Source organism: Dendrobium catenatum, unplaced genomic scaffold (genome assembly GCF_001605985.2).
Source record: "Dendrobium catenatum unplaced genomic scaffold, ASM160598v2 fragScaff_scaffold_726, whole genome shotgun sequence".
Classification (NCBI taxonomy): Eukaryota; Viridiplantae; Streptophyta; class Magnoliopsida; order Asparagales; family Orchidaceae; genus Dendrobium; species Dendrobium catenatum.
In genome coordinates this window covers 1,057,489-1,082,811 of record NW_021319188.1, presented here as the reverse complement: position 1 = coordinate 1,082,811, position 25,323 = coordinate 1,057,489, and the positions used below count along the sequence as shown (strand labels likewise).

Sequence of the window (25,323 nt, the reverse complement as noted above, 5' to 3'; positions counted from 1 at the left end):
TTATTAAATGATAAATTATCAATTTAATTTTATAATAATATGATTGACCCTATGCAGCATATTATTGATAAAATTAGTATAATCGCGGCATTAACATTTTTTTTTAATTTGTTTGAGACATAGATCATACATGTATATTAATCATGTTGATATATGTCAAATTTTATATGATATGTCATGCTATTTTTTAAAATATATTTATTGATGTATTTCAGTTATTATGATGAATCACATTCTGATACAAATGAAAAGTTAATTGGGGAAATTTTGTGAAATGGAAAAGCAATATGAACCTTGTACTAATTTCTAAAAATCATAAGTTTATTTTGAATGAGGAATGTCCTCCACCTCATGCTACTAATGATTCTCGTACTATATGAGATGCCTATAAAAATGAATTGACTCAGATAATAAAGCAAGGTGTTATCTCCTTGCTAGCATGTCTGACGTGCTAAGATCACAAGATGAAAATATGATAACTACATATGAGATTATGGAATCTCTCCAATCCATGTTTGGGCAATCTTCTAAACAAGCTCGTCATGAAGCTATCAAAGCAATTATGAATTCTAAAATAAAAGCAAATGTCTCAGTTAGGGAACATATTCTCAAAATGATAAATTATATTCATGGAGCTAAGATTAATGGAGCGATCATTGATGAGGAAACTCATGTGGGGATTTTAGAAACTTTATCCTCATGATTTCTACAATTCAATAGCAATTACTTTATGAATCGTCTAAAGTATAATCTTACTAAATTACTAAATGAGCTTTAATTTTTTGTATGTTCTTCATTACAGATGTTTAGTTCTTGGAGGAGGCTTGCTAGTGGAGAACATATTATGAGAGTAGGGACAAGAAGTATAATATCAGCTCAAGAAGTGGGAGCCGTTAGGCTTGAATTTGAAAATAAATATCTTGTATTAAATAATGTTTATTTTATTACAAGGTTTTTTAGAAATATTGTGTCTATTTCAAAGTTATTTAAATAATATTTTGGACTCTCTTTTTATAATAATGAGATTGTTATTTCTAAAAATAGTTTGAATATTTATTCTACAATTATGGAAAATGGACTCTTTATGTTAAAACTCACTGAAAACATAATGTTTAACACTGAAATATTCAAAGTTAAAGAACCTAAACAAAAAGAACAAAAGATTTCATGTGAAGATATTATATATTTATGGCATCTTAGACTTGGTCATATAAACTTAAATAGGATTGAAAGATAAATAAAGAATGATCCATTAAGAGAAATGACAGTCGAAACTCTACCAATCTGTAAATCTTGCTTAGAAGGAAAAATGACTAAGAGAACTTTTTATGTAAAAACTGAAAGAGAAAAAAAAAACCAACTTGTATATTCAGATGTTTATGGTCCATTTAATATACAAGCAAGAGGTGATTATGAATATTTTGTCATTTTTATTGATGACTATTCAAGATATGATTATGTTTATTTAATGATAAGAAAATATGAAACTTTTAGAAAGCTTAAGGAATTTCGTGATGAAGTTGAAAATCAATTAAGTAAGTTATTAAAAATACTTATATTTAATCGTAGTGGTGAGTATTTAGATACATAATTCAAAAATTATTTAATTGAGAATGAAATTGTATCGCAACTCACTGCACATGCAACTCCACAACAAAATGGTGTTGCTGAAAGAAGAAACCGAACATTGCTCGATATGCATGGTTATGTCTATATTAAGTTACTCGTCCTTACCAAATTCGTTTTGGGGATATGCAATATAAACTGCAATGTATATTTTGAACATTGTACCTTCAAAATCAATACATAAGACACCTTTAGAGTTATGGAGTGGACGTAAACCTAGTTTATGACACATCCATATATGGGGATGTTTGACACATGTATTAAAAGCAAAAACATATAAGTTAGAATCTCATTCAAAAGTACGCATTTTTGTCGGATATCCTAAAGGTATAAGAGGAGGTTTATTTTATATTCCTCAAGAAAAGAAAGTATTTGTATCGACAAATGCTACTTTTCTTGAACATGAATATATAAAAGATTTCAAATCTCGGAGTAAAGTGTTACTCAAAGAATTGATATATGAACCAATCACAAAAGATATGGATAATATTATTGAAAGTTAAGAAAAAGAAAACACCACTCAAAATCAAGAACTTTATTACCTTGTCGTAGTGGGAGAGTTATTAGATTACCCTCTCGATATAATATTAATGGAGAAGCATATATTATTGCATCTGATGATGAAAATGATGATCCATTAACATATAAACAAGCATTATAGGATACTGATAAAGAAAAATGGTTAGAAGCCATGAAAATTGAAATAGATTTGATGTATTTCAATTCTGTTTGGGAACTTGTGGATCTTCCTAATGAGGTAAGACTTATAGGATGTAAATGGATTTATAAGAAAAAAATAAGTGTAATGAAAAAGTTGAGACTTATAAAGCAAGGCTAGTGGAAAAAGGATACACCCAAAAGGAGGGTATTGATTTTGATGAAACTTTCTCTCCTATTACTATACTTAAATCCATACGTATAATTTTATTCATTGCTGCATATTATGACTATGAAATTTGGAAAATGGATGTCAAGATGATTTTTTTGAATGGCTATTTTGAAGAAAGATTTTTTATGAAATAACTAGAGGGTTTCATAATAGAAAGTCAAGAGCAAAAAGTTTGCAAACTACAAATATCTATATATGGACTTAAGCAAGCTTCAAGATCATGGAATATAAGATTTGATGAAGCAATTAAATCTTATGAATTTGATCAAAGCTTAAATGAACCTTATGTTTACAAGTATTTTAAAAATCAAGTAGTGGTATTTTGAATTCTTTACGTAGATGATATTCTACTTATTGGGAATAATAGTGAATTATTATTTGACATAAAGAAAAAAACTAGCTAAACATTTCCAAATGAAAGATTTGGGAGAGGCAAGTTTTATACTTGAGATTAAATTAATAAGAGATCGTAAAAATAAAATATTAGCAATTTCTTAAGCATCATATATTGAGAAGATTCTAATAAGATTTGGGATGCAAAACTCTAAGAAAAGAAATATGCCTTCACGTTATGTAATTTATGTCCTCAAACACAACATGAAAAAGATGATATGCTACAAGTGCCTTATCCATCAGCAGATGGTAGTTTAATGTATGTAATATTGTGTACAAGGGTGGCATTTATTATGCCGTAGGCATAGTCAGTAGATATCAATCTAACCCAGGAAGGTTTTATTTTGTGGCAGATAAATATATACTTAAATATCTCATAAGAACTAAAGAATATATACTTGTGTATTCTATAAGTGATTTGATCCCTAAAGTATACACTGATGCTAACTTTCAATCGGATAGAGATGAAAGTAAATCCACATATTGCTCGATATTATTTTTAGGAAGTGGAGCCATAGTTTGGAGAAGTATAAAATAATCATGTATTTCTAACTCAACTATGGAAGCTGAATATGTGGCAACTATAGAAGTGGCTAAAGAAACAGTTTGGCTCCGTAATTTTCTAATAGAATTGGAAGTTGTTCCAAATTTAGAAAAACTTCTAACACTATTTTGTAATAATAGTGCAACTATATAAAATACAAAAAAAGCCAGAAATTATAAAAGGGCAAAGCATATAGATAGAAAATATTATTTGATAAGAGAGATTATGAAAGAGGGTCATTGCGTGCTAGAATATACGCGGCAGTAGAGTTCATAATTTTACGTCCAAGCATTGTACGAATATTCAGCACACACAAACAAGAAAGGAAAAAATGAACACCAGGATTTTTACGTGGAAAACCCAAAAGAGGGAAAAAACTACGGGGCCACGCCCAGTTGAAGTAGTTCCACTGGTGTTCACTTGAAGTACATAAGTTGATTCGTCCCACAAGTCAGGACGATCAAATTACAATTAGTTTCTTCTAAATTGAGGCAAAGTTACAAAGTTTTGCAGAATTTCGATGTCTCCCAAAAATCTGGCAGAATTCCGGCGTATTCAGACGGCAGAAAGAACTCCGGCGGTGGTCGAAGATGAGCTGATTCTCCTCCTTCTTCTCTTCTCTTCTTCTCTCTCTTCTCATGTGATTCTCCTCCTTCTTCTCTTCTCTTCTTCTCTATTTATAGTTTTTCTGGAGAGACATAGCTTATAAATAGGTGTGAGATTATGGGCGAATAGGGAGTGGTTGAATGGACGGCCAATATTGAACCCTTCGATCATGTACCGTTCATTAGACATTTGAAAGCCTTAGTGATGTTGGAATTCAGTGATCTTGGGCTCGTTGGATTCATCTCATCGAGCCGCTCGATTTGACTATAAGCTAGTTAAAATCAGAGACCGTTTCGTAACTCAAATTGTGGTACAAGCTTTCCAAAAGTACTTCGGGTGCTTGATTTGGGCCCATTTGGGTTTGGATCAAGTTGAATTTGGTGTCATTGGGTTTGTATTTTTGAGACGCTCAGTTTGAGTATAAGCTCGCTAAAATCGGAGTTCAAATGCTCCTGAATTTAATTTTTGAGGTTTCCAACTTGATTTTTGCGCCGAGATTCGAGCCTGATCAAATAATTTCATGATGATGTATCAAGGGTAAAGTATCAGTATAGAAGATAACATCACAAGAGAATATTATTGATTCATTACCAAGATGATACCTGAAAGAAATTTTTAGAAACATGCACAAGCAATGGGATTAAGAAAGATGTCACATTTGCTTTAGGACAAGTGGGAGTTTGTTAGAGAATATGTCTTAAAGAAATATTATTGTAATACATTTTTATAAAAATAAATATTTAAAGACAAGTTTAACATGTTTCGATATTATCATTTGATATAATATTTTTTGTTTCATGATTATTTATATAACCATAATTCAGTATATAATTATATACAAGAGGATTTAGTTGTGGATAATAATCAAAACAAGTTTATGATTATTAATTATAGTTGGAATCTATAATTGAATATTATTAGTATGGTCTATCAACATTAAGAATGAAATAATCTTATCTGGATTATTCGAAAGGGAGATATTAAGGATAGAGGTACTTTATATAATATGATTATATAGAACTAGATTAGATAAATTTTGAATTCTCTAATAAATTATATTTTAATTATAGAGAATTCAAAATTAATCATAAAGATGATCATATATAAAATAATATTAATCTCGAGTTATTAATAAACTCTAAACTCCTATTTGTGATATTTAGTTTTTTGATTTACTCAAAAATAGTTTGGAAGAAATAAACTCAATCATTGTACAGAAACACAATGAAATAAATGGCTAGGAATGTTAATATACAAATATGGAATCCATTCTTTTCATTTTTGAAAGTTAGAAAATATGTTCCCTTGAATAATTAATTCAGAACCTGAACAATTGAGCGTTCAAATTTTGTGATGAGGTCACAAAGTTTATTATTCATTAGAGAATTAATTAGAATTCAATGATCAAGATATAATTAGTGAGGTTATAGAATTACCTAGCTCTAATCATGAATTTTTTATGGAGGATTATTTATATGTAATGATTAAATCAATGGACAATTCAATTTTTTAAATTGAGCAAATTATACTATAATTTTAAGAGTATAATTTTATATTTATAATGAAATAATATTAAAATTAATAATTTTAATTTATTAATTTAAGAGTTAAATTAATGATTAAATTTATTGGAGCTTGAATTATAGGTCCATAGGCAGAGACGATAAGTGACACGACACGAAAACCCGACTCGAACCCGACACGGAAATTTTGGGTCTGACCCGACCCGATCTCAAAACGGGTCGGGTTCGGGTTTAGTAAATTGACCCGGTTCAACTTTCGGGTCGGGTCCGGGTTGACACGACAACCCGATAGCAACCCGTTTTGACCCGCGCTGTATTAATTTTCGCGCGATGCCTTAATTGGTGTTAGGGCTCCATAGGGCAGCATTTCGCATCCGCCTCCTCTTCTTCGCTTCTTCGTCTAGGGTTTTTGTTTCTTCTCTCCGGACCTCCTCGCTCTGTCGACGGTTTCCTCTCTTCTCCTTCTCTGGCATATTGTTGTCTTGTTGGTGCGTAGGGTACGTGGTGTTCATCGTGCACATCTCATTTGGCTCAACACGAACATCTACATCGATCGCTGTTTGTATTTCTTATATTTTTTTCTATTTTCTCCTTTTAGAAGCTTGATCTGTGAGCACAGTAGAGGGTGGTTTGTTTTCCTGCTGATTGATCAAAATATTTCGAAGTTTCGTGAAAAGTTTTTGGGTATAGCTGTTTAGGGTTTGTCCGATTTATTTTTGTCTTGCTGATTTGCTTTATGTCAAATATTATATCATTTTTTTTGAAGATTTGGTAAATTTTGGCATGCATTTGTGGATTGGCATGCTTTCGGTTTTGGGGATGTTTTTGGCCGAATAGTTGAAGAGGTGATGTTCAATTAAATCTATTTTTAGAAGGTTTTTTTGTTCAGTTTGTGCTGGGTTTTCTGTTCAGTCCATGATGGGTTTTAATCTATCACAGTGGGTTGGTCTCCTGGGAAACTCGGTTTGGTTGTATGGGCTGCTGTATTGGTTTCTTTGTAAAGGTGCATTAGTTTACCACTTTACATTGGTTGCTATCTTGGTTGTTGACTTTTTGGGTCAGTTTGCGGGAGATTTCGAATTGGCTTCCCTTGTGATGCCTTGGGATGCTGTGTTGGATGCTGTCTTGGTTTTTCTGGAATGATGTCTTGCTGGGTTTACCTGGGTTGATGTCTTGGTTGCCTACTTGAACTGCCTGGTGAATGGTAATTGTGTTGGTTTCCGGCTACTGGCTGTATCTTGGTATCCTGTAACTTGTTGTATCTATTTAAAAGCTGGGTTGGTTTCAGACTTTCGGAAGCATTGAAAGTTGAGTAGCGATGATGAGTACCCTTCTAAACTGATTGTGAAGTCATTATGGGGGAAAAATTTATTGGCTATTGCAAAAAACCAAATCCTCACATAATTTTTTTCTCTAATATATATGCTTTTAGTTTAGTTTGTTAAGTGAAATGTAATATATTATTTTGAAAAATATATTGCAATAATTCTGTGAGAAAATTGCAATCATAGAATTTTTCTCTTATTTTTCTACTGTTTCTTTGTTAAGGTAAATGTAATACTTTTTTTTTTTTAAGACATTTCATGTTTGTAAAAATAACTTCTCATAAATATATGCTTTTGATGGTGTTTAAATTTGTTTGTATAAATAACTTCCCATAAGGGAATTCATGATCACGCCGTTGTAAATTTGTTTCCCAGTTTTTGGAAGCATTTTTATTAACTTTACTATCATATTAATAATTAAAACTAATCCAGGAGAAATCCTATAATTGTTTCATAAATTTTCTGCTATTTCTTTGTTAAGCCGATTTTGTTTTGTTATGCAATTTCCTATAATTGTTGATGTTGTAATTTTCTCATTCAGAAACATTTCCATAAGTGAAGGATTGTGAGTGCTCTAGTACTTTGTTACATGTGTAACAGTTGTTAGTAAAATTTTTTAGTTATTTATCTTCTAACTAGCATTTTTTTTTTTTTTTTTTGACAATGACTTGATTGTACAATCGAATGGGAGACTTTTGAATGAATAATTGTTTAATTGCTTATATTGAAAATGATATATAATAGATAAGAAGAATCTCAAAATTTAGTATTTTCAATTGTAAGTTTTTTTATCATATATTTTATCTTTTTAGTTTTTATAATGAATCTAATTATTTAAAAAAAAAATTAAAACGGCCTGTGCCAATTCCAAGCCCAGATGAAAAAAGTTGAGATTTTTTTTTTTACTCAAATGATTTGTGCCCCCACATGAAAAAAATCCTGGCTTCGCCCCTATCTATAGGTCCCTTCTTTATCACCTAAGCTCTATTATATATTGAACACTATCATTAAGAATATGACATAATATAAATGTTGAATTATAATTATATCAATAACACATTTATGATCACCTTTTAATTTTATTATTTTTCATGAAGATAATGATGACTCATCATTAATATCTTTTAATATTAAAAATTAAAGATAAGATTGATGATGTGTCATGATGTGTCATGATAGTTATCATTTTAATATTGATTAAAAATACTTAATGAATTACTAAGAGGCGCTTATAGAAAGATGTATTCAAAATTGAAAAGATGTGAACTTTTCTTATAAATAAGAATTAAGTTCTGCATGAAAATGATGATGATACATGATTCCTTCATGAGAGATAAGAATATATATGAGAAGAATGTTAGTCTCATAGTCTTTTCTTTTTGAATGATTAAATTGTGTTTAGAACACAAATTAGATTAAAAAAAAGTATTCATCAATAATTGACTGATTGTGCCCACTCACTAAAATATATTTTGTGGGTGATTAGAAGAAGAAGACTTACGATCTCAATCAACGTTTCAGCGAAGAAGATCTAAAATCTCAATCAACATTTCAGTAAGTTTTCTTCATTTCATATTTTAAAATTATTATTTATTAAGAAAATTAATATAGAGAATGCATCAATTTAATTTTCTAAACATCTTGAGTTTCATTTCCACTATTATTTATGGATATAAAGATCGAACAGAGATCAGGGTCAGAATGATAGTAGTAGCAGGGAAGTACTCCGACAAAACTCCGGGCGTCAGTTGGTGGTCATGTAGAAGTCCGGGCCTCAGGTGGTGGTCTGACCGCACTCCAGTGTCAGGCGGTGGTCTGGTAGTGTCACTTCAGCATCAGGGGTCACTCCGGCTTCTTGTGGCACTTCGACGACCTTGGATAATCTAGTGGTGGTTTGACATAACTGTGGCAGTGGTGCTGCATAACTCCGACGGTGGTGTGGCAGAACTCCAACGGTGGTCGAGGATGAGTTAGGCGGATGGAGCTTTCTTCCTTCTCTTTTTCTTCTCTCTTGGCTCTTCTCCCTAATTTCAAGTGGAAATGAGGTTCTATTTATAGAATTCTTGAGTTGTATGACTTGTAAATAAGTGGAAGATCAAGGGTAAATTGGGAGTGGTTCAGATGGACGATCGATCTTTATTCTTGCGATCATGCACCATTCAATAGACCTTTGACTATTTTAATGATATCAAAAATTGATGAACTTAGGCTCGTTGGATTCGTCTCGCCGAGCTGCTCAATTTGATTATAAGCATGTCACTATTGGAGACCATTTGGTAACCCAAATTATTGTTTGATTCTTCTAAAAGTGCTTCACGTTTTTTATTTAGACTCATTTGGGCTCGAATTTGGTCGATTTTGGTGTCATTAGGTTCATGTTTCCGAGACACTCATTTCGACAATAAGTTTGCAAAAATCAAGGTTATGATGGTCTTACTTTTAATTATTGAAGCTTTCGACTTGATTTTGCATCAAGATTCGTGCTCAATCAAGGTATTTTTTGATGATATATTAGTTGCCCCCCCTATTTTCGGACTTCAAAATTTGTAGAGTCTATATATATATACACATATTTTTATGAGCTTCTTTTATCTGATAATTTTTATTATGATGTTAAGCTTATGATAAATTGGGACTTTTGCCTCAGTTTTTTCTTTATAAGTGATTATTATACATCTAAATATATATACACGTACCTTTTGTGGTCTTCATGTTGATTGTATCTTGGAGCAACTTTATGATATTCACATTGTCTCCCTCAATGATTATTCCATTGTATTCACAAAACCATTTTTGAATGTAGTTTCCAAATGAAAGAATAGCTTTAAGTTCCAGATATGCTATGTCCCAATGAATTAATTTTCTACCATATGCACATAACATTCTACCTTCGCAATCTCTAAGTACTCATGCTATACCAGCCCTGTTATTCACGGTGAGAGCCGCATCAACGTTCAGCTTAATCCAACCTTCGGGAGGGGGACACCAAGATTTGGACAGCAATGGCTGGTTGGTGCTCCAGTTCTTCTCAATTGGATTTGACTGAAGGTGTGAAACATGGGAAATGATTTCTGCAGCTGTGTAAGCAATAGGAATTTCAGCATTACCGTGCCTGACCACATTCCGTGATCTCCAATTGTAATAAACCGCCAAAGCATAGATCTTCACAAGTCCCATATCAGTGTTCTGTTTTAATGTTAAAATACATTCTTTTAACTTTTGAAAAGAAGGGACATTGAAACCATAACTTCTCAGTTTCTATAATAAAACCATCAACTTGCTACACTTAATGATAATGTGCTATGTGTCTTCTTTCTCCTGACAACCTCTCGGACAATCATTGTTATTCGCTAGTCTTCTATAGCATAACCACTCCTTCGTTGGTAAGGCGCCATTCAAAGCTCTCCACCAGAACAGATATGTTGAGTCCAGTAATTAGGTTGTTAAGCCTAAGTAAATGTCCCAAGGCTACCAAGAGGGGGGGTGAATTGGTAGTTTTTTAAAATTTTAAACCCTCTTAATAATAAAGTTGAACCGAAATAAAATTTTCTTTTAAAGTTAGTAGAAAAATGTTTTTCAACCACAGAGTTATTAAAACTGAAATTTAAAGTGCGGAAACGTAAAAGCTATAAAGTAAATGACACCAGATTTATAGTGGTTCGGTCTATAACCAGACCTACATCCACTCCTCAGAGGCACCCTCTGAGTATTGCACTAATACCACAAAGTGACTCTCCTTTAGCACCCACAGAATGGCGGAGAAGCCTGTACAAAACACTCTTTTCACCACTACCCGGTGCGGCAGAGAACCGTCGTCCTTTCACACTCTCCTAGTGTGGGCAGAGAACCCTACGGCTGTTCACACTCTCCAAGTGTAGGCAGAGAACCTTCTTCCTTTCACACTCTCCTAGTGTGGGCAGAGAACCCTCGTCTGTTCACACTCTCCAAGTGTCGGCAGAGAACCGGACCTTCTTGAATCTCTCCAAGTGTCGGCAGAGAACCAGACCTTCTTGAATGATCTTCTCACAAGAATCTAGAAGGAAGAAAGAAAAAGAGTGAAGAAATCCAATTTCACAAGTAGAGACTCTTACCTTAGCAATCCAAGTGAAGCCTTCTCGCTCCAGTGGTAGGAATCCTCCTTTGAATGCTCTCTTCCACTCTCTCCTTGGCTATTCTCTCAAGAGGCACGAAGATCAAATGACAAAAAGATTGGGTGGCAGTCTAATTTGGACTATTTATAGAAAAGACAAGTGAAACCGCCCAAAAACTGCAAAATTTCAATTCTGTACGCTGTGGATCGTCCTGTACGATCCTGGATCGTCCTGGACGATTTTACTTAAACGATCTGAAACGACCCAATTTGTATATGTGTACGAACTAACTTCGTACAGCTGATCGTCCTGTACGAACTTGGTTCGTCCAGTACGAACGGTTATTACAAGGTCGGTTCTAGAAACTGCTGAAAACTGTTCTAAGTCGGTTTATCGTTTGAACGAAAATGTGATCGTCTGGACAAAAATTTTCCAGAGAGCCGATCGTCCTGGACGATTATTTATTTCGTCGGGACGAAAATTTTCCAGACAACCAATCGCCGCGGACGATAATTTGTTTTCGTCTGGACGAAAAATTTCCAGAGAGCTGATCGTCCTGTACGATATTTATTTTCGTCTGGACGAAAATTTTCCAGAGAACCAATCGCCGCGGACGATAATTTGTTTTCGTCTGGACGAAAAAATTCCAGAGAACTGATCGTCCTGTACGATATTTATTTTCGTCTGGACAAAAATTTTCCAGAGCACTGGTCGCCTCGTACGATGGTAAAATTCGTCTGGACGAAAAGTTTACAGTGAACCCATCGCCTGGGACGATAATAAATTTCGTCCTGGACGAATAGGACTTAGAAAAATTTTTTAAAGCAAGTTCCTATTCGTTCCAAGTGCTCTATAGGAGATAACTGACAGATCGTCCAGTACGATAAATATCGTCCTGTACGATCAGTATAGAATTTCAAGATCTCCTTATTTGTGTGTGTGAGATTTTATTCACTCAATTACAATCACTCCCTTTCAAAATTAATTCAAAGAAAAGACAAACATCAATTAAACAAAATATCTCATGTTGAATTTGAATTGAAGTTTTCGTAGTCTGGAGTCTGATTTTCCTGAAATGTTAGTACACACAAGAGCAAGTGCAAATCTTCTGAAATTGTTAGGAGATAACTATACATTTGAACAATAATGTTTGGAATCATCAAAACTACATAAGTTGCATAAATATAACTCATTCAAATAGCAACTATTCAAACAATAAGAAGGAACGTAGTCGACAGGCGACGGAGGTCGGAAGGATCGTTGTCTAGCGATAGAGGCTAAAAAGATCATAGTAGGTGGGAGATGGAGAATAGAAGGACCTCTGACCGACAGAAGTCCAACATCGGGCAGAAATCTGATGCAGGCAGAAGTCTTGTATCGGGTAGAAGTCTGACGAAAGTTTGGTGACTGGTAAAAGTCTAATGAGGGTAAACGTCTGGCGTCAGGTAGAAGTCTGGCAACGGACAGATGTCCAGTGCCAAATAGAAGTCCGACGACTGGTAAAAGTCCAGAGACGGGTGGAAGTCCGACTTCAGGTCGAAGTCCAACAATGGAAAAAACTCTGGCGACGGGCAGAAATTCGATGTCGGGTACAAGTACAAAAATGGACAAAAATCTGACGATGGGTGAAAGTTTTGTGTCGGGTAGAAGTCCGACAAAAGTGCTGCGTTGGGCAGATATCTGGAGACGGGCAAAAGTTTTTCATCAAGTAGAATTCTAATGAAAGTTCAGCGACGGGTAGAAGTTCAGAGATGATTTGATGTCCGGTGATGGGCGGATGTCCAGCGTTAGGTCAAAATCCAACGACAAGTTGAAGTCCGTCGTTTGGTGGAATTCCGGTGATGGATAAAAGTCTAGTGACTGGTGAAAGTTCGTCGTCGAGTAGAAATATGGCGACGGATGGAAGTTTGACTTTAGGTAAAAATCTAGCGACCGACCAAAGACTGGAGTTAGTTGGTGGCTGGGAGAAAATCCGGCGTCAGTTGGTGGTCAGGAAAAAAATTGACTTTCATCAGTAGATGGGTGAAAGTTTAGTGTCAGTAGATGGCCAGGTTGAAGTCTAGTGGTGATCGAGGAGGAGTCTGGTGGAAATAAGACTCTTCCTTCTCTTCCCTCTCTTCTTGCTTGGGTCCCTTCTTTCCTCCCCCTTGCTTGGGTCCCCTTCTCATGAGAAATAAAGTGTTGATTTATAGTTTTCTGGGAGTGGCATGACCAGTAAATAGGAGGAAAATCAATTGTAAATTGGGAGTTATTTGAATAGACAGCCGATGTTGAATCCCTCTTTCATGGACCGTTTACCAGACATTTGACTGTCTTAATGATATCAGAGTTTGATAATCTTGGGATCATTAGATTAGTTTGTTGAGCTGCTCGATTCGACTATAACCATGTCATGTTTAAAAAATGTTTAGTAATCCAAATTATGGATTGAACCTTCCAAATGTGCTTCAAGTTCTTGATTTGGACTCATTTGAGCTCTGATTGAATCAAATTTGGTGTCGTCGGGTTCGTATTTTTGAGACGTTCAGTTCAACTATAGGTTTGTTGAAATCGGAGTTCAAATAGTCTCCAAATTAACATACCAAAATCTGAAAAAATTTTACAAAGCGGTGAAATGGATCGAAGATCAAAATGAAAACTTTTTCTTTCTTCTTTCCTCTTTCCTCCTTCCCTTCTCCCTTCCATAGTAAGTTGGAGTTGGTGGGTGAGGATACATGAGTGATTGGAGTAAAATGGATTTTAATATGTATAAAAATTTATTTTAGTGCATACCATTGTAACGCCAGCATCGCAGTGTTGTATACTAAATTTAAAATTACTATATAATAGAGCCTTCAATATCGTGGTGGAAACTTTTGGCACTGTTGTGCTTACAAGCCAGTGCTGCCACATACACAAGCTCAACACCACAGCGCTCAGTTCAAACTAAAATTTAGATTTCCCATTTTAAATTTATTTAAAATTTTAGGTTGTTACAATTTACCCACCATAAAAAAATATCATCCTCAATATTTTCTATAAGAATTCATGCATAAAGACAGTATATAATAAATTCATTCAAAAAAAATCCATATCAAAATATAATTAAAGCGGATTGAAGGATTTACATCAACCTAGAAATAGCTTTCTTATATAGTCACGCATTTCATTCAATCACATGTCATTCACTTATGAATGCTATGTCAATCAATCATTCAAAATAAATTTCTTACCAGTCAAACTCTCTGGTTTTAGTCTGTCTTCCTAATACTGCAAGTTATGCACTCATGACATCACTAGAGTAGGTACTGTTGGTGCATTAGGACCCATGATAGCTCTATCATTGGCCCTATTCATAAATCTTTCATTATATTCTCTCAATCCTATAGTCTTTTGTCCTTAAGACTGCCTAGATTGTCCTGCTCCAAAATTAGTTCTTCCTTTCTGAAGATAATATGTATTAAGTGAAAATTATACTTATTTTTTATTGAGTTAAATTCCAATAAAAATATTTTTTTAGTTGATGTTGTGCAAGAATGTCTTAGAAAAAATGATGAAAATTTACAAAGTTAGAATTAACTATGCAACACCCCGAACATCAGTGTCAGTAAGCCTACAATGCCCATTGTCAAAACCATACATTATAGCACCACAGTCTCAAAAAAATTGAATTTAATTTAGAGCCTTGCTAGAATAAATGCCATCGCCACAATGCTATGAGCACCTCTACTCCATAAAAGGAACACTGCAGTGCTCTACACTGTCAAATTCATCAATAATTCAAACTTGAAGTGCCAACCTCTAAAGCACCACAACAATGAAAGATAAGAAAAGCAATATAGTGCCCAATCTTTTGCAATGTCAAAGTAGAGTAGTTATGAAAGAAAGCATAACACCAAATTGATCATGCATCATGCCTGGTTAGTCCAATGCTGCAACTAAGCTAATTTAGTAGTTCCAAGGTGCTAATTCATATTTTAACACCGTGGTGCCACCCTTTCGAGTGACGTGATGCATGAGTCTATTTATATAAAAATAAATAGTTATTATTGCATTTTTTATGAGTCCATCCTAAAGTCCATAGAGCGATACTAGAGGATAATGAGATAAGTTTAGTGGAGTGGCTAGTCATCCTTATAGTGAGTAAAATAACACTTAAGAGTGGAAAGGAGTGTGGAAAGTGAAGTTGTAAGGAGGGTTCACTTATGGGAGACTCCATTTGCAGGATCTATTTAGGATTCTCCATTATGGGTGATATTTTCTTCATCTTTTCTATTTGTAACCTTTTTTAAGCAAGTAATGAAAAATGTTTTGCTCCAAATTATTTCTATAGCCCTAAACTTCTTATTTTGGGATGATGATATGAATAATCTATGTATATTCTAATATAGACTCTTGTACATAAAGGTTAATCACAATTCTCAATTTCTCTTATGCTTTATTTAATTTATGCAATGACCATGTATAAATTTAAAAACTAGTGTGATACATTACTTTAGTAGAGGAATGTTAAAAAAATTAGGAGAATTGAGATGGAATGCTTTTATACTTAGATATAAGATGAGTAAGATTCTAGATTTTATGGAGATAATATCATTGTAGAAAGATCATAAATCTTTCTTTACACCTTTATAAGGTTGACATAGATCTAAGGGTATTTATGCCTGATCCAGTGCTATTATAAATGATTATGGTTAGGAAAACATAGGTTCATTCACTATCATTAGCTTAAAACATCTTTAATTATATGTATCTTCACTATTTTATGCATTTCTCAGTAGTTATAATATTTGTTCTTTTTTTCATTGCATAGGATAAATTTAATAGCTTATGTGGATAGTACTAGAGTCAACTGTAGCATCATATTTTCTCATAGGATTGACACTCTCTCATACATCTTATTACTTGATCAACACATACGATTGTGTTATTTAAGAGCTTATAAAATATATATTCATAATACCAAGTCAATTCATAAGAAGCAGATAACTTGCCCAAAAACTAATTTTTTGGCGTTGTTATTGGGGAAATAATGTATGCTTTTGTAATTATCTTTATATTATCCAAAAAATGTTGTATATTTAACCCTACTTAATTTATTTTGGTATTTATTATTATTGCTGTCACTAGTGAAACTGTGAACTTATTTTTTTATAATTATTATTTTTAAGTTGTTATATTGGATTTTATTTCCTATTTATTGTTGTTGTATACATAGTAAATCCAATAAAGGACCATTATTATTTGAACTAGTAATAGAAATAACCCATAAAAATTTTTAAAAACTAAATAGATTTTAGTTATAGGAATGGCCAAACTAAATCCAAATCAGAACCATCCTAGACCTCTTAGGGAGTGTGCTGATCCCATAGTTGAAAAAATTCATCAGAGTATCAACTGATCTACAATCCAAGAAAATACTTTTGAGCTAAATCCTACAAGATCCAAATGGTTTAGAAGTCTTAGTTTAGAAAAACTACTTTTGAGGACCCCGACTTATATTTAGCAAGGTTTTTTAGAAATTTATGCAACATTTGTTATAATGGAATCAATAATGATTCTATTTGACATACATCTATTTGAATTATCTCTAAGTACTTTCCATCTTCTAAAATTGTAAAGTTTAGGAGTGATATTACTTCTTTTTCCCAATTTTATGGAGAGTCAATTTATGAGAGCTAGGAAAAATTTAAGGAGATGATTAGAAAGTGCTCTCAACATATTTTGCTAGATTGGTTGGTTATTAAAACTTTTTATAATTTTCTTGTAGAATCCCTTAGGTAAATAATTGATGCAACTTCTAGATGATCTTTAATGTCAAAATATTTTGATGAGGCTTATGTCTTGATAGAGAAAATGAAAACAAATAACTTTTAGTTATGATAGGGTGAATCCTAAGAAAGTAGCTAGTGTTTTATGAGTAGGATGTTTTACCTATTTATATTGCTCAGGTAGCTTATATGTCTAAGTAGTTAGATAATCTTCGAGTTAGTTTAGTATTGGGATCATCTCTCCATTTATAAGAGAATGATTTGAATTTTCTAGCGAGTCTAGTGCTTGTGGGGTTGAGAATGTGATTGTTATGGAAGATAAATAATCCATATTTATATACATACAATCCAGGTTGAAAGAACCATGCTAATTTTAGTTAGAGTAATAATAATGGTGGAAATTAATAAAATGCAAGTCAGCCTAATTCTATAGTACATTGGAATAACCCTCAACAGTCTGTAGTGAACCCTAGAACCTTTTATCCCCAAGCTTTAATGAGAATAATCAATTCAATGGAAGACACCTTTGGAAGATTTAGTGCTTCAGATGGGAAACCAATTATAGAGCCAAAATGCTACACTTAGAAATATAGAAAACAAAATAGGCCATCTTACTATTTTGATTAATAGTAAATCCCATGATGATTATGCTAATCTTCATGATAAGAATTTGGAAGAGCATTACAATACTACTCTGCTAAGAAGTGGAAAAGATTTAGGAGACTCTTATAAAAAAAGATTAAACTCATGAGAAAATTATGGTAGAAAATCCTATAGTGCCTGACTCACCTAAGGAATAACCAAAACCTATTAAAGAAGTTAAAAGACTTATTAGCAAAGTTGTAGAGCATCCACCACCACTCTTTTCTTAGAGACTAATTAAACAAATATGGATAAATAATTCTCTAGGTTTTTGAAAGTATTTAAAAAGTTAACTATTAACATACCATTGTTAGAAGCCTTAGAGTAGATTCCCACTTATGCTAAACTTATGAATGACATCCTTAATAAGAAAATAAAACTATGGAAATTTAAAATCGTAGCATTAACTAAGGACTATAACACTATTATAAAAAAAAATAGGGTCTTCTTCTTCCCCCTTCCACGATTTCCACCTCTTCTTCCTCCTTTCGGATTTTGGAATTGGTGTTTCTCACTTCGGGGCCCTTCGCTTCGGATGCCGCCGTTTGTGCTTGAAGTTCCAACATTCTTTTCATCATGACCCTAAGATCGGCCACCTGCCCCTCCATGGATGAAATTCTTTCCTCCACGGTTTCTTTGATGTGATTCATCTCTCCTTCGAGTTTCTCCTCCAAAGCATCAACTTTCTTGGCCGCCATTATGATCCGGAGTTTGTAAATTCACAAAATCTGGATCTTGGAGTCAAAAAACAGCAACTTCTTCTTTTTCCGACCAAAAAAAATCTACTGCTGGAATTGGCCGACAACAGCCCTCCACCGGCCCCAAGACGGCTCTGATATCAATTTGATAGGAAATACTTGAGTTCGCAAGTAACCCTAAGGGAATACTTGAGTTCGCAAGCAAACCTATCACTAATTCGGGATAAAACAACGAGAATTCAACCAAAATCTGGGCGAAATCAGCCCCAAATCACTAAATTGCAATAAGGGAAACAAAGCAAAAAACAACACGAAATCAAGATACAAGTGATCCTCAATTCGAGAGGAGGATCGTCTCTCCCAAATCTCTAGACAAGAGAGTCTAGAGCCCAAAACACCCAAGAAACTCCAAGAAGAAAACAATACTTGCATGCCCTTCCCTTCCCCTTACCTCTCCTATTTAAAGACTTTTTCCACCTCAAATCTTTCCTAAAAATAATTTTCAAATAAATTCAAATCCCATGGACCCCACCCATAGGCGGTAATTTAATTTGGGCAAGAAAGGAGGCGAAATTGCCTCCTTTGGTATACAAGTGCCGGCCCATGATGGGCTGGCTGAGGCGGTTTAGAAGGAACCGCCTCAAGAGGCCGTATCATAAAGATATTCAAACTATATGAAACTTGACTAATTGCACTCACATGAGCAAATCCATAACTAAAAATATAGAATATGAACAGAGCAAAGAAAGAAATCACAAAAATAACAATCAGGCAACATGTTTATAATTACAATTATTATAGAGGGTCATTTTTATAATTAACTTTCTTTATTAGGACTTTTTTTATTCCTTTTAAAAGGTAAATTTATAAATGTGTTTTATAATCTTTTATGGGACATAGCCAAGTCAAACACCCTTCCCTTAAGTAGAATAGAATTTTGGGTGATTTTTTTCAGGTTTGATCTAGTTTGAGGTGAATTCCCTAATTATGGGTAGAGGTAAAGGAGGAGAGTGAATCGTGATGAAGTCCAAGACTCCGTCACAATCAATCACCCAACCCCATAATCATCTCCTGCGGTCAACAACGGCCAAGATTGTTGTTCAAGAAGCTACCAGGGTCAGGCAATGGCATTTGCCCTGCTGCTGCAAACTTGTCTTGAGGGGTATTAGGGTCCACAACGCCTCTAGAATGTTGGTCTAAAAGGAGGCACATCAATAGAGATTGAAAGGAAATTTTCTTTTTTGGTTGAAAGAATATGCACAACAATTTTGAGGCATCAATAACATTTCTGGAATGCGATGAAAGCCAAGAAACATTCTCATCTCAAGTCTTCTATTTTTTTCATTCCTTAACAATTCAACTTTCTTTAATTTCAACAATTATCTACTTTTATTTTATCCTCTATAAGCCTCAAGGTAGTCACAACACCTAGAAAATCTGCCATGTAGCAAGGAAGTGGTGAGTCAAACTGTGAAGAACACTGTTGCCACTTGTCAGCCGCAAAAGAGTTCAAATTAAACGAGGTTTTGAAGTCTAGTGTCTTCATGAATCAAGAAGATCGTTCTTCCCGCATCAAGTTCTTCATTTTTTATTTATCAGTTCAACTCAGATTCTTGCCTTCTTACTCGAATCTTTGAATACCTAGAGTGTATTCCATGGTTTCACAGGGTGGTTGGAAACAATTCTAGGAAATCTAGAAGCGATCCTGGTTCGTTAGCAACAAGAGCGGTTCTTGTACTGCAGGAGACATTCCTGTCATTCGAGAAACTGAATTGGGGTGGCAACAAGGTTATTGATACAGGGTAGGAGGGATGACTGGTAGCAGATTTGTTGGAGAAAACATGTGAGTTGAATACATAAACATTGAGAAAACCTTAAAAAGCGATTATATTACATTATTTCCTGCTCGTGACTTGTGCCATTGTGCAATCAAAGTTCAAGATGTTAGGTATTTGTTGAAATTAGTGTTGTAATTCTTGGGGCTACAAAGCGTTTCAAACATTATTTTACAGTGTAATCAGACCTCATGTCGCTACAACGATATAACTTTACCCAAAAGTTTGAAGTCTTCAATTGTACCAAGCTAGAAAGAATATGAAAATCTTTGAAATCAAGAAAATGGAAGCGTAACTTACAAAAAACTGTGTAACAACAGATGCTAACTATAGTAAGAGAACCATAAACCATGCAAGGCATCGAATCAGAGAAAATCAAGTGGCTGAACAAAATTGTAAATTTCAAAAAGCAAAGTTGCGAATTGCAAGACATGAATGTAGTCACAGTTCACACGTTGCAAGAATCTGTTCAGCAAGATAAAACCATGGTCAAATAAGGAAAACACAATCCCAACAACTACGAAACAACATAGCAACCTTGCCCTAAACAGGGAATCGATTCAAGTAACCTAAAAACCAAACCCAATCAAACCCACACAAGGAACTGAATTGAACAAGAGGGGGAAAAGGTCATAACAATAGAGAGCATAACATGTTCTTAATATGGTGATGAGGACATCAGATTTCGCCACGTGTATCATCGTCGGAGATGCAGATCGACAGCTACGATTCAGAACCTTTATTTTTGATTTATTTTGTATTTTATTTATTCTCGCATTTTATTTTCCTAGTTTGCCCATGTGGGTATTGAGTCGTTTGTGTAGCCCTGAGGGCATTTGTGTCTTTCTAGATTTGTCTTATCTTGGCCTATTTAAAGGAGGTCTCATGCATTGTAATAGGATGATGGATATTGAAATAAAATCTTATTTTTCTTTGTTTGATCTCTAAGTGAGTTCATGAGAGGAGAGACCCTAGGTGGGTGAAAGCAATACCCGTCAATCTTTGGAGGAGTCCAAGATTCGCGGTTTTACGATCTCTTTGTGAGTTCGTTAGTTAACTTTTATCTTATTTGTATTTTTTCTTTCATCTCCTTTCTCCCCCACTCCAGCCGCCACCCCTTCCTTCCTCCCTGCCGCCGGTTATTTAACCTCATCCACTCAAGTCCTCCCCTAGCTCCACCACCCCAAGCCGAACCACCATCCAAGCCCATCTCCTCCAACCCGACCCCAACTCCACGCCATTTCCCTTTGCCGCCGCCCCTCACATAACTCCCTACCATCATGATGGATCCAAGCATCATATGGCTCCCTAGATTGAGTCAAGCAAGAAAGGAAGGTTATCCATCATTTGAAATTCAAATTTGAATTTCAAAAACATGCCTAATTTGCCAAGTTCCAATTAAGGAAAGTTTTTAATTTTAAATCCGATTTAATTTTAAATTAAAGAGGGTTGATTATTCTCTTTCTTTCTTGGCAAATCTAACTTGGAAACTTAGTAAAACCTTCCGCATACCCCTCATCCCTTCATGGTGCCTCCGGCCTCACCTCCCCTTGATTGGCTTCCTTCCATTAAATTCTCATTTAAACCCTATTTGAAATTTGAATTTAATTTCAATGTTTCCCTCCAAATTCATTTAAACTGAAATTACATTCAAATTAATCCAAACTCCTCCCTCTCAATGCCGCCGGCCACCATTAATGGGCTCCCCATTAATTCCCATTTAAAGCTTCCTATCTCTAATTAATTTGAATTCAAATTTCAAATTAGTTCCTCCTATTCTATTCAAAATCTGAAATTATTTTCATATTTGGATTGAAACTTTTCTTTCCCATTACTAACCTAACCTAGAGCTCCCTCCAACAAGCCGGCCCCTCTCTCTCCTTGGCCGCCCTTCTCCTCTTGCCCCTCACCTTGGAAAACCCTAGCCCTCTCATGTTCGTTGAAGCCACGAGAAGAAGATGAGTTTGATCTGCTGTCCTGAACTTTGGGACATTGAAAACTGCTGTCCAGAATCTTCCTAAGACCAAACAGCTTGCTGTCCATCAATTCCAGCTAAGGGAGATCAACAGTTTGCTGCTATCAATCCTCCACTTGCTGTCCAGAAGAATTCCAGCAGCAGAAACAACTGTCCTGCTGCCCAGAAGGCCTGCTGCCGCCCCACTTCTCCAAACAGAATCCAGGTTGCTGTCCAAAGAAAATTCAGCCAAAAGGGGCGACTGTACTGACCGGGAAGATATTCTGATTGTTGTTCCAAGTCCCAAACCCAGGATTCGGTGAACTCTTTCCCTCATTCTTTTATTTTCATTCACTTTCTAATGTGGAATTAATTGATTCACTGAGATCATGTTAGTTCTATCCGCTAAAGCATAGTATTTTAAAAAAAGTGAGTGAGTGGGTCTGCTTCATAGTGACTATTCTCATTGTTAGCTTAGGGATTATCGTTGAAAACCACTCATATATGCAATGTTAGATTAATTAATTATTTTACGGTTTTAACTCCTATGCACGTGATTTAGCCTAAGATTGTTTTATCGCCTTATTATTTTATCTTAGCATTTAAATCGGCATAAGTTTATTTAAAATTGTTCTTGAAATGTTAAGCGTGTAAATTTCATTAAATAACTCATATTCGCATGTACGTTCTACATCATAAGGATTTATAAGCATGTTAATTAAACTACAGGAAAGCAATAAAAATTCTAAAATAGTATGTGCTTCCTGAATGATACTTATAAATATATTCAAACTAATTCCTTGAAGAGATAGTGAAGAAAATTTAAAGAGACGCATAGACATACAACATTTTTTAAGAAAATAAACCTAAATGGCTCAATTACTAATAATGATGAATTATGCACTCTAAATTTGATAAAACTAGAAGTATTAAATTATCAGTCTTTTAAAAGGTAATCATCATTCATAAATCTTTTGAAACATACGACATAACTTAAATCTTTTCATAAGTTACTTCTTAAAGAAAATGAAAACTAAAATTAAAACAAATATCAATTTTATTATTCATTATAAGGATAATTTTCATAGATAATTCACCAAGGTTGTGTTGTCAAATTGCTTAATTGATTCATTAACACTATAACAAGCATGAGTTGTTAAATTTCTCATGAAAGAACAAATTAAGTTTTTAATCGAAGTTTAGATTCAAATATGATCGCATACACAGTTTTAGATTTAGATTCAAACACTAACTCTTACTGGAGTATAATTTTGGCTTCATGAACATTGTCCAATGTAGATACAAATTCTAACTTTAAAAATTAGATGTAGATTCATGTTGTAATTATAATCTTCTTCAACATCTACTTTATCATAAAAAAATACTCATGAACTATAGCTTCTCCGATAGAATCAATTTCAATCATACAAAATTCTTTTGTTAGTCAAGTTACGGCACGCTTTAGAAATTATAATATTCTTTTTAGAGATGGTAATATTTTTTAGATATATTAGGCACAGGTAGAGTGGTCCTGAAGGAGCTCTTGCAATATTTCTCAACTTCTAAAGCTCTATGTAAGGCCTCATCTGCTATTTTTCAAGATTTGTAGAGTAGTATTTCTTAACTTTTGGTATAAAACCCTTAATGAAGCCGATAATGATAACAAAGTAATTCATAAGCTGATATTATTTTTCAATAAAATCTTTAAACTCAACAAAATAACCAAAGACATTATAGAATTTGTTTAAACCTCTTAAACTAATCACGTGTATGATCCCTACAGTCATTGAATGGCAAGTTTTATTCATTTAGTTTGCATATCAGCTCACATAAGTTTAGTAGCAATATTTCATCAAAAATTGAGCATGTCCTACAATTTTTATTTTAGCAAATTCAACTCTTAGGAAATCATAAATACTATAACACTCAAACTAATATTCCAAGTCATCGATTGAATTTGAAAATTCTTTGTGATTATAACTTCTATTAAATATAGGAATATAATACAAAAACTAAGATAGTTGTACTGTAGTTTTCTAGACCCTTAACTCACACAATTTCATTTAAATTACATCTTGCTAGTATTTTTTGATTGATCTAGTTATTATGCCCTACTTGCTGAGATATGATTATATAATCTTAAGCTCTAATACTAAATTTGATGCAAGACATTTAAGGGTTTAATGTTTGCTAATGCAACAATATGATATAATGCCCTAAATTGTACACAAAATCAAAATTAATAGTTCACAAACCATCAATTTAAACTAATACTTACATCTACATCTTTTGATAAAAACCAACATTTATATAAACGATAATTTAATGGTTCAAATAGAAATTTCACATAGAAATTTAGGACAAAAAAATCACGTTGCAATCATAAAATCTAGATTGTATGAAACTTGACCAAATATGCTAATGTAAGTAGACCAATAATTAAATATATAAATTAAGAAAAGAGCAATAAATAAAATTACCAAACTAGCAATACTATCCTAATACAGGTACACGGAGATAACTTCCTCAAAATTTTTTAGCCATTCATCATACCATATTAGAAAGAATTACATCCACACTCAAACACATAGAAGAAGCAAAATTAACTCAAACAAAGTATTATTGGAACTTGTTTTTCTACATGCCTCTAGCATCCCTATTTATAATCTTAAGACACCAAAAATAACAAAAAATAAAGAAAGAATCAGTAATCATATCATGAAAATCGCTGAAATCATTTGAAGCAAATTGCAACCAAGAAACAATGTCATAACAACCCATATATATAGTACATGTTTGAAAAGAATTGTTAATTCTACAAGTCATGCAAGGTACAAAACCGTAGAAAATACAAGGAAAACATAACCACAAATTTCAAACAAGGAAACCGCTAACAATAAAGCACACAAATAGCCACATGACACTAAGTGCTTAAAGAACCAATGTAGCAAGGTAAAGTCAAGGCCAGGCAGTCACAGCATATTAAGAAATCAAATAAAAATTTGGCCCCAAATAAAAAACCGAGCAAAGCAGCCTTAGAAGAAGAAAGTCAATCAAGCCAGCAAACAGAACCGAATCAAACAGAAGAATAGCTTAGATAATTAGCAAAAATAACCCACTATTTATAAGGATGGTCATAGGCATCATGAGAAAAATACTATACTACAAAAAAAACTAATAAAATATCATATAGAACAGAAAAACAATTCTCAAATTGTCAACGCACTCATGTCCGCATGTGTTTTTGCTCAGTATGAACTTTGAGTTTGCATTGACAGGTCCCATGGCCCATGAAACAAAACTTTAAGTGGAGATTTAACTCCATTTTAAGATTTAAACGACAAAACTAGAAATGTAACATGCCAATAGTAATGACAATGTGATAGATAAATGCACAGAGATATAGGATGAGCATATTTAACAGTGTCACAGTGGATAAAATATGAC

The 25,323-nt window shown here is 33.8% G+C and overlaps 1 non-coding gene across 1 annotated transcript; it reads right to left on the bottom strand.

The window, feature by feature from the left end:
* Positions 1 to 16,595: 16,595 nt before the first annotated feature.
* LOC114580007 lies at positions 16,596 to 16,702 on the bottom strand. The gene has a single exon (XR_003701281.1). It is a non-coding gene; the product is annotated as a small nucleolar RNA R71 (small nucleolar RNA).
* Between the last annotated feature and the right edge of the window lie 8,621 nt (positions 16,703 to 25,323).